Source organism: Liolophura sinensis, chromosome 6, assembly GCF_032854445.1.
Source record: "Liolophura sinensis isolate JHLJ2023 chromosome 6, CUHK_Ljap_v2, whole genome shotgun sequence".
Lineage (NCBI taxonomy): Eukaryota > Metazoa > Mollusca > Polyplacophora > Chitonida > Chitonidae > Liolophura > Liolophura sinensis.
Genome location: NC_088300.1, coordinates 15,050,423 through 15,067,078, shown reverse-complemented (window position 1 = coordinate 15,067,078; position 16,656 = coordinate 15,050,423). Strand labels below are relative to the sequence as shown.

The following is a 16,656-nucleotide window of genomic DNA, read 5'->3' as shown; positions in this document are numbered from 1 at the left end:
CATTTCAAGGCGGCTGTCATTTTTGTATTTAAACACATGACTGCATTAGCTAGATTAGCCTATGTATGCCCATGAAGTTAGCTTTTTAAAACCGCCAGTTAAATTTAATTAAGTGTTGAATGTTCTAAAGTGCAGTTTGGGGTGAAGATAAATAGTTAAGTTTAGTTAAGCTGCTTCGATGTCCCATACCTCAGGTAAGTGCAGTTGAGATAATTGCCTACTTGGTTAGTCTGCCCGTCCCTAGAGACAAAGGGTGAGGAAATCACACCCCTCTCACATTAACCACTCCAGATACGCGTGAAGCTGTTACGCACAGGGATGTAAACAAAAGGTGAGAGCCCTTAATTATTTATAACAGCCTTAGTTTTAGTTCCTCACTCGGGATAATGGCGCTAGCTTGTAAACTCCGTGTTGTGTAAATTGTGAGTCTATATACAGGCTAAAAGCTGTCAATGACTGCATGTATATAGCCCACGTGGTCCATGCTTTTAAAGCCGCCGAGGAAGGGAGTGAGACCCAGTCGCGAGCAGTCTTGTCTTACCTATGCTCACCCCAGTTTAACCCTCTGCCACTCGGCCTACCTGGCCGTCAGTCGCTTTTGTCAACAAGTACGCCTGCGCGTCAGTCCGACTCGCCCATTAGATAGTGGGAGTTTTTGCTATGTCCTAAGCCAATGGGAGACAGCGTCAGAGAGAGTACACTGGCGCAGAGTAAGTAGTGATCAGCTAGAGGACATCCCTGGCAAGCTCTGTTCACCGGGTAATAGAACAGCCTTAACTACGCCGAGAAGTGTCAGTCAGTGAAATTTTAGCCATGTTTCGGGCTTTTAATGTGGCCATTGAGTTAAGCGGATTTGTCGTGGACATGTGAGTGGCCTGTTTGCTGTAACATGGAGCGAGGTGTGCTGGTAACGAGGAATGGCTACCCCGTGTACACGCGCTACACTTACTCGCTTTCTACACAACTTTAAACGTCTTGTCGGACCGAAATGAAATGCTTGCTTTCCGAGATAAGGAATCGGGTGTTTATTATTGTGGGGAGAATTGGCTCCCGTGTGCATGTGTACAGCAGCTCCACGACGAGTTGAAGTGGCAACCGGATTTTATTACAGTGTTAATATAATACGAAGGATATAAAACAAAAAAAGTAAAGAAAAAAAGAAAAGCATTAACCGAAAAAAATATTTTGCATATTTGAATGTGAGTTGGTACCAGAAAGTGAATCGCATGTGTAATATAACAGTGCTAAACTATAGCTTCTGGATGGGACAGCATCAGGACTGTCATCGGACAGATGTAGGCGCAGAGAGGCTGGTGTGATAACCTGACTGAAGAGCGGACTGGCCTCTGTACGGCACGGTAAGTAGTTCTACACTTTGCTACCTCCAGCACCCCTCCCTGTCCCGCCCCTCCGCCTCACCCCCGGGGCTATATTTTGCTCTAGCTTGGCAGGACGGGGCGTGGACTGGCCCTTCACTGTATCAGACATATACCACTGTGTTAATGTCCTCTGTATGTTCATACACTAGTCTGCAGTCAGTATGTATATCTAACCCCTGATCAACTCGCTTTGAGTCAGTGAGAACTCTTCGTCGGATCTGAGCAGAAGTATTGAGGCAGTCCCAGCCTATAACTGTGTTACACACCGAAACTTCCCTCTCCCTTGACTCACACCTGTGCACCGTCGTGAAATGGACTGTGAGGCAAATGTTGAAACAACTTTTCGTTCTCCGAGAGGGCCAGCGCAAGTGAGCAGTTTGATACCGCACGGGCACTGTATGGTGTACACATAAATATACATACGGCTTCTACCGTGGTCACTGTCGACATATGTCTACACCATTGACATGCCTATAGTACTAACCTCATATCATCTAGCCGGAGAAACCTTGTTTGTACCCACCCACCTAGGTCCGGACCCTTGCCCATATATAATAATCGGAATCAACTGACACGTTACATATGTTTACCAAGTGTTCAAGGTACCTCAGTTGACAGAATCTAGACAGACATCAAATTCATCGTGGATCACTACGAATGTTTACGATATAGAAACGAAGACGCACGGTCTACGATCTTCTGTGTATGACTTCCTTAACCAGCAGTGTGGATATAGCACAGCAAACCGCCATGTGACGGAGTTAAACGTTCTCATATTAATAGAAGTCCTTCTCCTTTGTCACTGACATTTCCCATACGCACCAAGAGTCTGGTCGCTCACTCGGCTCGCACCGACCGGTGGTATGTCACCGAGCGACAGGACTGGTCCTCGTCTCGATCTTGCCTTTCCCTGGGGCCCAGAACAGAGAGACAGATGTTAACATACCTCAACATACCCCCGCATACCTCAGCATACTGCCCCTATACCGATCTAGGAGAAAACGACCACGTATATTCCGTTACACGTCAAGTTCTGCTCGGAGCAGGACTTCTCACTTACCCCGAATGCCGGGAACACGTTTTCGTCGTGCGAATGGGTACATTTTGTAACGGGTGGTAAAAATATGGCAAGTAAGTTATGGGAAAGACGTATACAGCTGACGTTACACAAGCTCTTACAGTTTGTGTATTTTTGAGCGAATTGTTTTTCTCCTTAGTTCGTACTACGGAGAAGGAATGACTTTCCTTCGTACTCCACTTTCCTTCCAGACATTTGCTGTATGTGACGAGTTTGACGCTTTTGTTTTACCATAACGTTATGGGATTTTTTTATGCGTTTTTTTTACGAATGGTCTTAATTGAGACAATTTCTCACCCTAGGAAAATGAGTGTTTCTTGTTGTCAAATAGAGGATTGTGGCATCACGGTATAAATCACTGTAACCTGAACTCATCTATAGGTAAAACCAGAGCCTCTATCTCATGATCAACTCTACTGATAGACCACACTGTCCAAAAAGATTCATCTGCGTGAAATCATTACAATACTAGGAACGAATGGTTTTCTACACAAAATACATACCATACTGTGATCAATGTATAGGGTTAATCAAGGACCTTATGAGATAGGTTTTGAACAGTGATTTTATCAGTGTGTCTATCATATTGTGCAGGTCGAGTGCACTGTGTACACATGTCTGCGGATATATAAGCGTGTAAAATATCTTACAGAAGACCTATTCACCCCATCAGTACACATCACGCCTCGCATTCTTAGAGCGGACTTCAGTCGTCAATAACGAAAATGTGCCAATATTTTGTGTGGATCCCTAGGTGTGATGAGAAATTTAAGATGATGATTGGAGCAGTGTTCGAGCATTTGCCAACAAGTTATGCCAGTCAGTGAGGAAATCATAGGCTTTATAATAATAACCCGTGTGGATTCGGAAATACCAGTTGCTTTGTCTGTGTGACAATGTATGAACATTATACCACATGCTGTGAGATTATCTGTTCGAGGGTGGAGGTTTTGATCTTTGCATGTTGCACAATTTATAACCAGTTCTTTCTTTGCCCCTTAAATATTGCACTGCATGTGTTCATCCTTCAATGATTTGGTGTTTTCCAAAAGTTCTGTGAGTGTGGTCCAGTCCTAGTTATTAACATGAATGTATAGGAAAAGATTTTCAGACCACATGGCCCACTATGCTAGACTTTCCCTCATGACCATTGTGAGTCCATGTGACCTTGATTTGATATATCTGATATTTTGTCGTGGCTTCGACCCCTTTTGATCGTTATTTTTTTTATATCTAAACGTCAGTCATGATTTTGATACCCGTTGATCATGATGTCGTATATCTGATTTTCTATCGTGGTTTTGACCCCTTTTGGTCGTGATTCCTTTATATCTAACAATTGTCGTGATTTTGATACCCGTTGATCATGATGTCGTATATCTGATTTTCTATCGTGGTTTTGACCCCTTTTGGTCGCGATTCCTTTATATCTAACAATAGTCGTGATTTTAATACCCGTTGATCATGATGTCGTATATCTGATTTTTTCTATCGTAATTGTCACCCCGTTTGTGCCTCATTTTTTGTATCTAAACGTCAGTGGAGATTTTGCCTGCCTTTGGTCGTGATTTTGTACGTCTGATTTTCTACCTTGATTTTGAAGTTTGAACACCTTACATAGTGGGTATAAGCTCGTGGGTTCCCACCTCTCTATGACAGAATCGCAATAGTTATACCCTCGCTTACCCTGTCTTGTTATCTGCATAGATTCACTGCTGTAACTTCTGCTGACTTACCTCACAAACCAGAAACACTTTGACCTCTGTTCACGTGTACATGTGTAGTCTTCAGATTTAAATTCGTAGTCGCTTTTGTTTAATTCGGTATTTGTTATAACCTGACAGGTTAACATTTAGTTTTGTTCCATATGAAAGTTTCTTACCTCATGTATGTAGATAAGGTCGTTTGAAGAGTAAAAATAATGTCGCGTTTAAATCACTTATCTTGTCTATTTTTTTTCGCCCGCTTTGAAGCCGTTATGTACTGAAATCAATGTAGCATGACGGGTACTTGCGGATCTTTGTCCGCATTTAGGACTGGTCGCTAATTATTATTATGTATCGGGCCACTTGCTGACTTGCTCAGTTTCCGCCAGAAGTGATGTATCGCTGAGCTTCGTGCTCCACTCTTACCTCGTATTTATCGCGTTTTCCTCTACCCGGGACATCAGTTCTAAGTATTGGACTACACGGCTATACTATAGGTACGATAACGCCCTAAAACAAGCTTATAGAGCTCGGAATTTAACATACGGGTGACCAAAAGGTAACGGTGATTAATAAAGCTTGGCAGAATAGATAACACTGATTTACTCAATCGTTATGTCTTATGTATGTACACCTACTCTATCTTATTTCTGTGTATTCAGCATACATTACAAGTGTTTAATATGTAATCTACTGGCTGCGCGCAGAAATCACGGTGTAATGAACTGGTATTCCAGGACCTCCATGTATATATCAAATAACTGGTGAATGTAGACCCTGGATGGATCCTTTTTAACCGAAACCAAACCTCCACTCACTTCTGGGAACTCTCTGACAGTTTTCGTAGACATTTTACGCCTCTGTTGTATATATGTCTCATACTTCCCATGTATTTCTGCATATCAGGCATTATACCCTACTGGGGTATGTGTTCCGAGCGTATACTGCCGCACTTTCCCCAAAATAACGGTCATCCACATGGCGTCTGTGTCATGGGCGGTATGGACATCTATGGTTTGTTTCTTAAGCGACCAGATCACAAAACATGACTCTCAACCGATATCTTTTTAATGGGCGTTATGGTCAGATGGGGTCTACTTTCTTATCACCCAAGCGTATACTGAAGTCTGCTCACAAGTATAACGGTGTCTGGTTCATGAGATTGATGGATATCTGGGGCCTGGTTCCAAAATGTTCCAGACCAGGGATTTGTAAGCATATAAGCATAAGAAGTTTCTGGTATCTGTTGTTATGTGGGCCTAAGACCATGATGGAATCGGTTTTGAAGTCACAAAACGTCATCTTAAACCAAAATCTTAGGTCTTCTGTACACCATTTACCTCTATACGTAGATTGTAACCACTTACAAGCACGTGCACAATGCATAATATGAATATGAGCGTTCCCTGTTACCGGTATACCTGTGCACCCTCTGACGACCATTGTTGTAACTACACTATGTATACATATATATATACATATATATATATATATATATATATATGTAGGTTGTAAAAAGTTTGTCACCCCGGATAAATTCATTAGAGCAAGTATGTGAAAAAAGGTAGCTCCACTGAATTTTACTGATCGATTGATGTTTAACGCCAACTCAAAAACATCTCGCTTTAAAACTGCGGCGAAATCAGTGCGAGCTGGATTGTATCTCCCGATCTCATGGCTACAGCGAGAATAACGCTTCATATCGCTGAGCCAGGTAAATCCCTCATTAATGAGAACACAATTATTTGGGTTAGATTGTCCAAGTTAGCTGTCCTCCAATACGGCGATGTTTCATTGATAGATACTGTTTTTACAATTTTTTTATATAGCACGTGTTATTGCCATAGCTTGAAATAGGATTGTCGTTGTCTGCAAGATCACCATACTGCAACCTGGAGAATGCCAGTGCACGTTTCTATAGTAATCAGTTCGTCCAATATGTAGGACGCTTAGAGAAAGCAAAGTTACACATTCCGTTATTTGTGATTTGTGCGGCTCAATTGAACACGTAAACGTTGTTTTCGACCCGTCCATCCATTTTAGCCTTTGATGCTTTGTTTGTCTTGTTTTATAAAAGCACCGTGGCTCCCTGTCGTCGGCAATACCATACCACAGACATCAAAGCTACAGCGTAATCAGTAACCAGGTACACTAGCAGGTAAATCGAACAGGTGATAGCTGTGTGTGGACTGGGGTGTGCTAACACATACTCACGGATTGTCTATCTGGTGTATTTTTTCTCTGTATTCGCACGGAGTAGAGTGCTTTGAGCGGCTGCGATGGTTGTCGTTGGTTGTATCAGTTTATGTAGCTTTATATCACATAGGATATTGGATTAAAACGTAATCATCACTGGGGTCGATAAATTCTACTGTTACTTGAAATGCCACGCAGTAATGTTCACCACAAATGTGTCTAGAAACTATGTGTTACGTATTTGTCCTAATTCAATTTTCACGTGCCATTTTGCAAGATGTTTTCAACAGTATAGTTGGTGCACAAAGAAGAAAGGGGTTTTAAAATGATGTATATGTTGGTGTAAACGACCAACTATAATCTGTCATTCAGCATAGTCCATATACCACGGGTGGATGTGTAAGTCACGTGCACGAAACATACCGCTATTGATTGTGAGATTCAATTTGTGGTTAACATCCTTTGTTAAATGAGGCGGGGCGAACCATCATGGTGGGTACATTTTCCATTTACTGGTAATAGTCCCCGATAATATTAAATAAATCTTGCATTAACTCAAAGATATATTCAATGATCGCAAAAAAAACAACAAAAAAATAAGAAGGCGGCTGCCCGAAAGTAAAGTGGGATGTGTTTCTTAACGACTGGAGACTTGATAGAGTTCGTTCCTTTCTTATCATAGACGTCCACAAGAGTTTATGCTTATCTAATGAAAGCCTGTATACATGTATTGGTGAATAAGAATCATATGGTGTGGACATTTTTGACGTTGTGTTTTAATTCAAACTTAAACGAAGAAAGTTATGTTTCGTTCTCAAGGAGAAAGATACAAACTCGTACTTCTGTCCGAGGCATATGCATTTCTGCCTGAAGTAGATGCTTTTCTGTCTGAAGCAGATGGTTGTAAAATTTTTATTCTTTTTTGTCAGCGATTGAAGATTGTAAAGATATGTCTCTACGTAATGCATCTAGGCCCTACATGGGCAACCGAGACTTGATTATGTCAATCGAGAGGTAATAAATAACTGGCCGAACGGATGGGACAGTTAAAGGCTTGTAATCAGCATGAAACAATTAGTGGAGTTGAACTGATGCTGTGTTACAAAGCTGTTAAGGATGTTGTGCCTTACTGAAACTTGGGGACTGCGCAGGCGCGGACGCTGTAGAACTGAGTTGATACTGAAGTCGCTAGAGTGACGTGGTCTGTAGGACTGAGTTGATACTGAAGCCGCTAGAATGACGTGGTCTGTAGGACTGATTTAACACTAAAGCCGCTAGAATGACGTGGCCTGTTGGACTGAGTTAATACTGAAGCCGTTAGAATGAGGTGGTCTGTAGGACTGATTTAACACTAAAGCCGCTAGAATGACGCACCCTGTAGGACTGAGCTAATACTGAAGCCGCTAGAATGACGTGGTCTGTAGGACTGAGTTAACACTAAAGCCGCTAGAGTGACGTGGTCTGTAGGACTGAGCTAATACTGAAGTCGCTAGAATGACGTGGTCTGTAGGACTGAGTTAACACTAAAGCCGCTAGAATGACGTGGCCTGTTGGACTGAGTTAATACTGAAGCCGTTAGAATGAGGTGGTCTGTAGGACTGATTTAACACTAAAGCCGCTAGAATGACGTGGTCTGTAGGACTGAGCTAATACTGAAGCCGCTAGAATGACGTGGTCTGTTGGACTGAGTTAACACTAAAGCCGCTAGAATGACGTGGTCTGTAGGACTGAGTTAACACTAAAGCCGCTAGAATGACGTGGCCTGTTGGACTGAGTTAATACTGAAGCCGTTAGAATGAGGTGGTCTGTAGGACTGATTTAACACTAAAGCCGGTAGAATGACGTGGCCTGTAGGACTGAGCTAATACTGAAGCCGCTAGAATGACGTGGTCTGTAGGACTGAGCTAATAGTGAAGCCGCTAGAATGAGGTGGTCTGTAGGACTGATTTAACACTAAAGCCGCTAGAATGACGTGGCCTGTAGGACTGAGTTAATACTGAAGCCGTTAGAATGACGTGGTCTGTAGGACTGAGTTAACACTAAAGCCGCTAGAATGACGTGGTCTGTAGGACTGAGCTAATACTGAAGCCGCTAGAGTGACGTGGTCTGTAGGACTGAGTTAACACTAAAGCCGCTAGAATGACGTGGTCTGTTGTACTGAGTTAATACTGAAGCCACTAGAGTGACGTGGTCTGTAGGACTGAGTTAACGCTAAAGCCGTTAGAATGACGTGGCCTGTAGGACTGAGCTAATACTGAAGCCGCTAGAGTGACGTGGTCTGTAGGACTGAGTTAACACTAAAGCCGCTAGAATGACGTGGTCTGTTGTACTGAGTTAATACTGAAGTCACTAGAATGACGTGGTCTGTAGGACTGAGTTAACGCTAAAGCCGTTAGAATGACGTGGCCTGTAGGACCGAGTTAATACTGAAGCCGCTAGAGTGACGTGGTCTGTAGGACTGAGTTAACACTAAAGCCGCTAGAATGACGTGGTCTGTAGGACTGAGTTAACACTAAAGCCGCTAGAGTGACGTGGTCTGTAGGACTGAGCTAATACTGAAGTCGCTAGAATGACGTGGTCTGTAGGACTGAGTTAACACTAAAGCCGCTAGAATGACGTGGCCTGTTGGACTGAGTTAATACTGAAGCCGTTAGAATGAGGTGGTCTGTAGGACTGATTTAACACTAAAGCCGCTAGAATGACGTGGTCTGTAGGACTGAGCTAATACTGAAGCCGCTAGAATGACGTGGTCTGTTGGACTGAGTTAACACTAAAGCCGCTAGAATGACGTGGTCTGTAGGACTGAGTTAACACTAAAGCCGCTAGAATGACGTGGCCTGTTGGACTGAGTTAATACTGAAGCCGTTAGAATGAGGTGGTCTGTAGGACTGATTTAACACTAAAGCCGGTAGAATGACGTGGCCTGTAGGACTGAGCTAATACTGAAGCCGCTAGAATGACGTGGTCTGTAGGACTGAGCTAATAGTGAAGCCGCTAGAATGAGGTGGTCTGTAGGACTGATTTAACACTAAAGCCGCTAGAATGACGTGGCCTGTAGGACTGAGTTAATACTGAAGCCGTTAGAATGACGTGGTCTGTAGGACTGAGTTAACACTAAAGCCGCTAGAATGACGTGGTCTGTAGGACTGAGCTAATACTGAAGCCGCTAGAGTGACGTGGTCTGTAGGACTGAGTTAACACTAAAGCCGCTAGAATGACGTGGTCTGTTGTACTGAGTTAATACTGAAGCCACTAGAGTGACGTGGTCTGTAGGACTGAGTTAACGCTAAAGCCGTTAGAATGACGTGGCCTGTAGGACTGAGCTAATACTGAAGCCGCTAGAGTGACGTGGTCTGTAGGACTGAGTTAACACTAAAGCCGCTAGAATGACGTGGTCTGTTGTACTGAGTTAATACTGAAGTCACTAGAATGACGTGGTCTGTAGGACTGAGTTAACGCTAAAGCCGTTAGAATGACGTGGCCTGTAGGACCGAGTTAATACTGAAGCCGCTAGAGTGACGTGGTCTGTAGGACTGAGTTAACACTAAAGCCGCTAGAATGACGTGGTCTGTAGGACTGAGTTAATACTGAAGTCGCTAGAGTGACATGGTCCGTAGGGCTGAGTGAATACTGAAGTCGCTAGAGTGACGTGGTCTGTAGGATTGAGTTGATACTGAAGTCGCTAGAATGACGTGGTCTGTAGGACTGAGTTAACACTAAAGCCGCTAGAATGACGTGGTCTGTAGGACTGAGTTAATACTGAAGCCGCTAGAGTGACATGGTCCGTAGGGCTGAGTGAATACTGAAGTCGCTAGAGTGACGTGGTCTTTTGGACTGAGCTAATACTGAAGCCGCTAGAGTGACGTGGTCTGTAGGACTGAGTGAATACTGAAGTCGCTAGAGTGACGTGGTCTGTTGTACTGAGTTAATACTGAAGTCACTAGAATGACGTGGTCTGTAGGACTGAGTTAACGCTAAAGCCGTTAGAATGACGTGGCCTGTAGGACCGAGTTAATACTGAAGCCGCTAGAGTGACGTGGTCTGTAGGACTGAGTTAACACTAAAGCCGCTAGAATGACGTGGTCTGTAGGACTGAGTTAATACTGAAGTCGCTAGAGTGACATGGTCCGTAGGGCTGAGTGAATACTGAAGTCGCTAGAGTGACGTGGTCTGTAGGATTGAGTTGATACTGAAGTCGCTAGAGTGACGTGATCTGTTGGACTAAGCTAATACTGAAGCCGCTAGAATGAGGTGGTCTGTAGGACTGAGTTAATACTGAAGCCGCTAGAGTGACATGGTCCGTAGGGCTGAGTGAATACTGAAGTCGCTAGAGTGACGTGGTCTGTTGGACTGAGCTAATACTGAAGCCGCTAGAGTGACGTGGTCTGTAGGACTGAGTGAATACTGAAGTCGCTAGAGTGACGTGGTCTGTTGGACTGAGTTAATACTGAAGCCGCTAGAGTGACATGGTCCGTAGGGCTGAGTGAATACTGAAGTCGCTAGAGTGACGTGGTCTGTTGGACTGAGCTAATACTGAAGCCGCTAGAGTGACGTGGTCTGTAGGACTGAGTTAACACTAAAGCCGCTAGAATGACGTGGTCTGTAGGACTGTTTTAACGCTAAAGCCGTTAGAATGACGTGGCATGTAGGACTGAGTTAATACTGAAGTCGCTAGAGTGACATGGTCCGTAGGGCTGAGTGAATACTGAAGTCGCTAGAGTGACGTGGTCTGTAGGATTGAGTTGATACTGAAGTCGCTAGAGTGACGTGATCTGTAGGATTGAGTTGATACTGAAGTCGCTAGAGTGACGTGATCTGTTGGACTAAGCTAATACTGAAGCCGCTAGAATGAGGAGGTCTGTAGGACTGAGTTAACACTAAAGCCGCTAGAATGACGTGGTCTGTAGGACTGAGCTAATACTGAAGCCGCTAGAATGACGTGGTCTGTTGGACTGAGTTAACACTAAAGCCGCTAGAATGACGTGGTCTGTAGGACTGAGCTAATACTAAAGCCGCTAGAGTGACGTGGTCTGTAGGACTGAGTTAACACTAAAGCCGCTAGAATGACGTGGTCTGTTGGACTGAGTTAATACTGAAGCCGTTAGAATGAGGTGGTCTGTAGGACTGATTTAACACTAAAGCCGGTAGAATGACGTGGCCTGTAGGACCGAGTTAATACTGAAGCCGCTAGAATGACGTGGTCTGTAGGACTGAGTTAACACTAAAGCCGCTAGAATGACGTGGTCTGTAGGACTGAGCTAATACTGAAGCCGCTAGAGTGACGTGGTCTGTAGGACTGAGTTAACACTAAAGCCGCTAGAATGACGTGGTCTGTAGGACTGAGTTGAGAAGGAGGTCGTTTAGGTCGTTTCCGTAGAAGGTATAAAAATGTTAAAGATGTTGGATTGAATTAACTCTGGAGCTGTAAGACTGAGTTGACACTGATGTCACGAGACAGAGTTGACATGTGCCGTAGAACTGCTGTGGGAATGAGCTGATGCTGAGAATGTCGAACTGAAATGAAATGACACTGAAGTTGTAGGACTGGGTGGACATTGAGACTGCAGGACAGAGTTGACACTGAAGTTATAGGACCGCGTTGACATTGAACCTGCAGGACTGAGTTGACATTGAATCTGCAGCACTGAATGAAGGCAGACGTCATAGGACTACGTTAAGGCAGAAATAGTAGGACACATCTGAGGAAGAAGCCTTTCGACAGAGTTGACAGGATAACTACGTTTGTTCTTGTCGAAGTTTCTGGTCTGTATAGACAGATATGCAGAGAGCTGGCTGCTGGACGAACAGCCGTGTCACGTTTGTCTTCTCTGTCTAATTCTCCGCAGCCTGGTCCACATCAGACGACCTGACCCAGATATATCAGCTCTTTGACAGAAACGGGGCTTTATCACTAAAACAAAGGTATTGTGCTCGTGAGCATATTACCTGAATATAGTATATGCGACTAACTGTGAATCAACGGCCATATGTTGCAATCAGGACCGGTGGGTACCGGGGCAGACCGAGTGGGTGAGCAACGGCTCCCTTTGGGCACACCTCCGTACTCTAGTTAGTCAGTTTTTTTATGCCTTTTTTCCGCACCCGGCAGATAAGATCGATGCCTATGCTGTGGTTTATTTGAAGTTGTCCTTTGTAGATATTGTGATGGGACATACATTGTTCTGGTGGGATTACCGGTCAGGCCAGTTGTAATACATCTGCCCGTGGCTCCTCAAGTTAACTGGCCCGATAACCCTCAGTGATACCGCTCTCCCCCGGCCTTTTCTGACAGTCAGGCAAGAAAACAATGTTGTTGTAATTGTGACTGGGTATTTTGTTGAGGTATTGGGCCCCGCTTGCCCGCTGGGTAGAACGGAGTAGAAGCGGGAGCCTCCCCGAGGGGTTGCAGAGTAGATAAGAATCTGGAGCTTCGTTCATTCTAATGTCATCTGGGTCAGATAAAGGAGGGCTAGTTCCTTTGCTAGCAGCATTGTTCACTTGGACAGGCTCCGCTCTTCCTAGCCAATTGTGTGTACGCAATGTGGGATTATCGGCTCACAGACCTGTTAGTACCCGCTGTGTAACCAGCTCTACCAACACAACTTCCCTTTTTACCCAACTGCTTGATACACGCCAGCTTTCACTGATCAAATAATTGACATTTAAGTTGTTTATCGATCAAAAACCTGCAGTTTGTTGAAACCCTTTTTTCTGTCTTAACGAGCCGTGTCCTGTGGGAATGCCCTTCGCCCTGGGGGATGCTACATAACCCTCTCATTTATCCTGAACGGCAGATATGATATTCAGAAAACCACAAGCAGCCATATGGGGATCATCCAGGCTTGGCCTCTCGCTAAGATGACTCGATTTGGTATCCCGCCGATCTTCTCCCCACATGGTGGTCATAGTTGTGGTAGGGTTTGTCTTCTGTCATGACCGTGGTGGTTGTTAATTCCCGACGATCGCTGCTCGTCTCCTGTCATCTCCGACTTATCGCTCTCACTCGAAAGTCGATTGAGACAAAACACCCGTGCTAGTAAAAACAAGACACCTGAATGATCTTCATAATTGCATTTGTCTGTACAGGCTGAAGTGCCGGTACATATATCACTTACGTCTTACAATAATCTTATAGTTGCCGTACGTTCCAGTACAGAATGCATATATATATATATATATATATATATATATATATATATATATATATATATATATATATATATATATATATATATATATAGGGACGGTGTGCCAGAGAGAAAATGATACACTTTCATCCAAGTTTTGTTTTCTTGGAATGGTATAATCAAACTTGATAAGTCGATGCCTCGTGGATTCGTGAATAAATTTATTAATGCCTCTACCAAAGTTTCTACCTGCATGTCCGCAAAAGTCATTTTTGTGTTGCCATCTCTGGTCAAAAGAAGGGGTTTTCATGTCTTTGTATAGATATTAGAGAAATTCAAATGAATTCACAAATCTAGGCGTTTTAACAGAAATGTCTGCATGAGTCGTCAACCATAATGGAAGCTACAGGTAAATAGTCCCAAGACAAATTTTCGAAACAAGGTTCCACACAAAACATCCTAGGAGTCTTTACTCCTTAAATTCTGAAGTGAGAATAGCATTCTTGTTGGCAAATGTGGACACAGCGTTCAGGATCTCTGGCGGTCTGTGCCCTAGTTGTATCTATTCCCCTTCATTCCGCGGCTAGTGCTTGTGTAAGCATACCTGTTTATTACATCCACATGATGCGTTTATGAACAGTAGGATGTCGACCGTCTCCCTGCATCATTGGCAATTGATGACTGCTTGTCTCTTACATGTTATCAACCATTCATGTTGCTTTTGGAACTGATATTTCAAGTTGCTTAAAAATGAGCCTTCCGATTCAGTATGGATGTGGAACGCCCCTTCGTTGACTGCGGGTCATATAAGAGTATCGGCAGTCTACACAGTGAAACAGGAAAGACATAAAGAATGTGCTAGGAGCATAAGATTAATCAGTATCCAGACTGTGCACCTTCTTAGTTTATAAATTGTCGTTAATCAAAAATAGGTATCTCGTTTGCCCTTTGTTTGCAACTGTTCATTGATCTAGTGATGGGTTTATTTAACACGATGGATATACATCCCCTAACGCAGGGTTAAGGTAAACTGAAAACAGCTTTACAACCAACAGAATGTTCCAAATCACAACAAAACATGAATGATGACAGAAACCAAATTTGATTAACCATAACCTGCGGCAATAGTGGGATAATTGTCATATGACATTGCTGGTCACCAAGCAGTGGCGACATGCAACTGGTGACCAAAAACAGCGACGCCAGTGTGACGATTGGTATCTGGACTCATATAACTGGAAAGCAAAGTAATTATGACATGCAGATGGTGGCCAAGACAGCGACGACAGGGTGATATTTGGTGTCTGGACTCGTATAACTGGTGAGCAAAGTAATGACGACATGCACATGATGGCTAAAACAGCGACGGTAGTGTGATATTTGGTGTCTGGACTCGTATTACTGGTGAGCAAAGTAATTATGACATGCAGATGGTGGCCAAGACAGCGACGACAGGGTGATATTTGGTGTCTGGACTCGTATAACTGGTGAGCAAAGTAATGACGACATGCAAATGATGGCTAAAACAGCGATAGTGTGATATTTGGTGTCTGGACTCGTATAACTGGTGAGCAAAGTAATGACGACATGCAAATGATGGCTAAAACAGCGACGATAGTGTGATATTTGGTGTCTGGATTCGTATAACTGGTGAGCAAAGTGATGACGACATGCAGCAGGTGACCAAAAGAATGAACACATGGTGATAATTGGTATCTGGACACACATAACAGGTGACCAAAGTTAAGACGACACGGAGCGGGTGGTCAAAAAAGTGACCACAGTGTCATAATTGACGTGACCACACTTAACTGATCCCCCAAAGCAGTAACAATAAATACTGAGATAACTGTTATCGTGTCACGGATGTTTAGTGAACTATGGTCACAGAGAAGCGTCAGTCAGTTGTCCAGAACGTTTCACGACAACTCGTGAAAAAGTGACATTCAGCACGGTTTTGTTAATCAGTAGCATTGAAATCAAACCCAAGTAAGGATACACATTTTCATTTGATGATAATATGAAAATGCTGTTGTGAGGTACTAGTATTTATATCTTATGAAGTCCAGATTTATGTCGGTATAAAGATTGTTTACTGTGTTGCCTTCTGGAGCAAAATGTTTAAATCTTGTCACCGGTCGTTCTCAAGAACTACAGTATATAGATACTTCATACGTTGATTTTTACGACATGTATGTATTATCAAAGAATAATGTCTTAAATATATCTAACAAACTGTGCATATAATGTTTACGATACAGGTAATAGTGTCAGATGCAGCCCTAAAAACTCAATTTATATCTTAGGATCACATGATTAATGAAAAAAAGCAACAACCGCGTCAATTAGGTTCCGTAAGCGGCGCAGTAGGCTATAGTGAGTACGCTTCTTTCCATATCAGAAAAACAAGTAATCAGCATCAGAAAATGGTAGGAGTTCATTTATGTGTTTTCCACGCATTGAAGTTAAAGTTTGATTTCTTTTACCATTGCTAGTACGTCGTATATGATTAACCTAGTGCTTAAATGACACCTGAAAATGATGTACACGGCATTCATGTCATCAACAAGTGGTACTGACCATCCCTAATGCAAGTTGTCGTCACGTATTTTATCGGCTAAGTTCAGGTTTGGTAGACTTGGTATCGTCCTTGGTGGACATGTCCTTCCCTTCTGACGCATGTAATTGTTTTGTTCTTGCAGTATCCTTTGTTGTTTAATTCTTTAATAGAGTTAGAAAGAGGTTAGTGCGCATGTCCTCAGATACATAGCTTATTGCATCGACAGTTGTCCTCATATTTGTTTGGTGGGGGGGGGGAGAAACATGTGAAAAAGTGGCGACTAAAATGTTATTGGCTTGTCGTCTTCCATAGCTTTTATGCGTCACACAGTTTAGAAGAATAACAGAGAAGAAATTCCCCTATGATGTGAACCACAACTATTGGCTGATAAATTTGATGTGGAGTCGAGGTGGGGGTGGAAGGGGAGAGGGGGCACCAACTGGTGTATTTTTATACAGGGCAAGGCAACACCGCCGATAAGAGGTTTGAACAATAGTAGTTTTGTCTGATTGCTCGTTAACAGCCACCCCCGGATCTTACGCTGTGCCGTCTCACCCCAACTGAGTCCAGCACATGCTCTGTGCTTCTGGGCCGCTGTGCTTGTGAGCAG

General features: G+C 43.4%; 1 protein-coding gene across 1 annotated transcript in view; it reads left to right on the top strand.

Annotated features, from left to right (window-relative positions):
- The first annotated feature begins 759 nt into the window (after positions 1–759).
- The window catches only part of LOC135466599 (bone morphogenetic protein 2-like), a 31,229-nt gene continuing 15,332 nt past the window's right edge, over positions 760–16,656 (top strand). The window contains exon 1 of the mRNA XM_064744174.1: positions 760–1,358. The gene's annotated coding sequence lies outside the window, so the exon portion shown is untranslated. The remainder of the gene's footprint in view (positions 1,359–16,656) is intronic.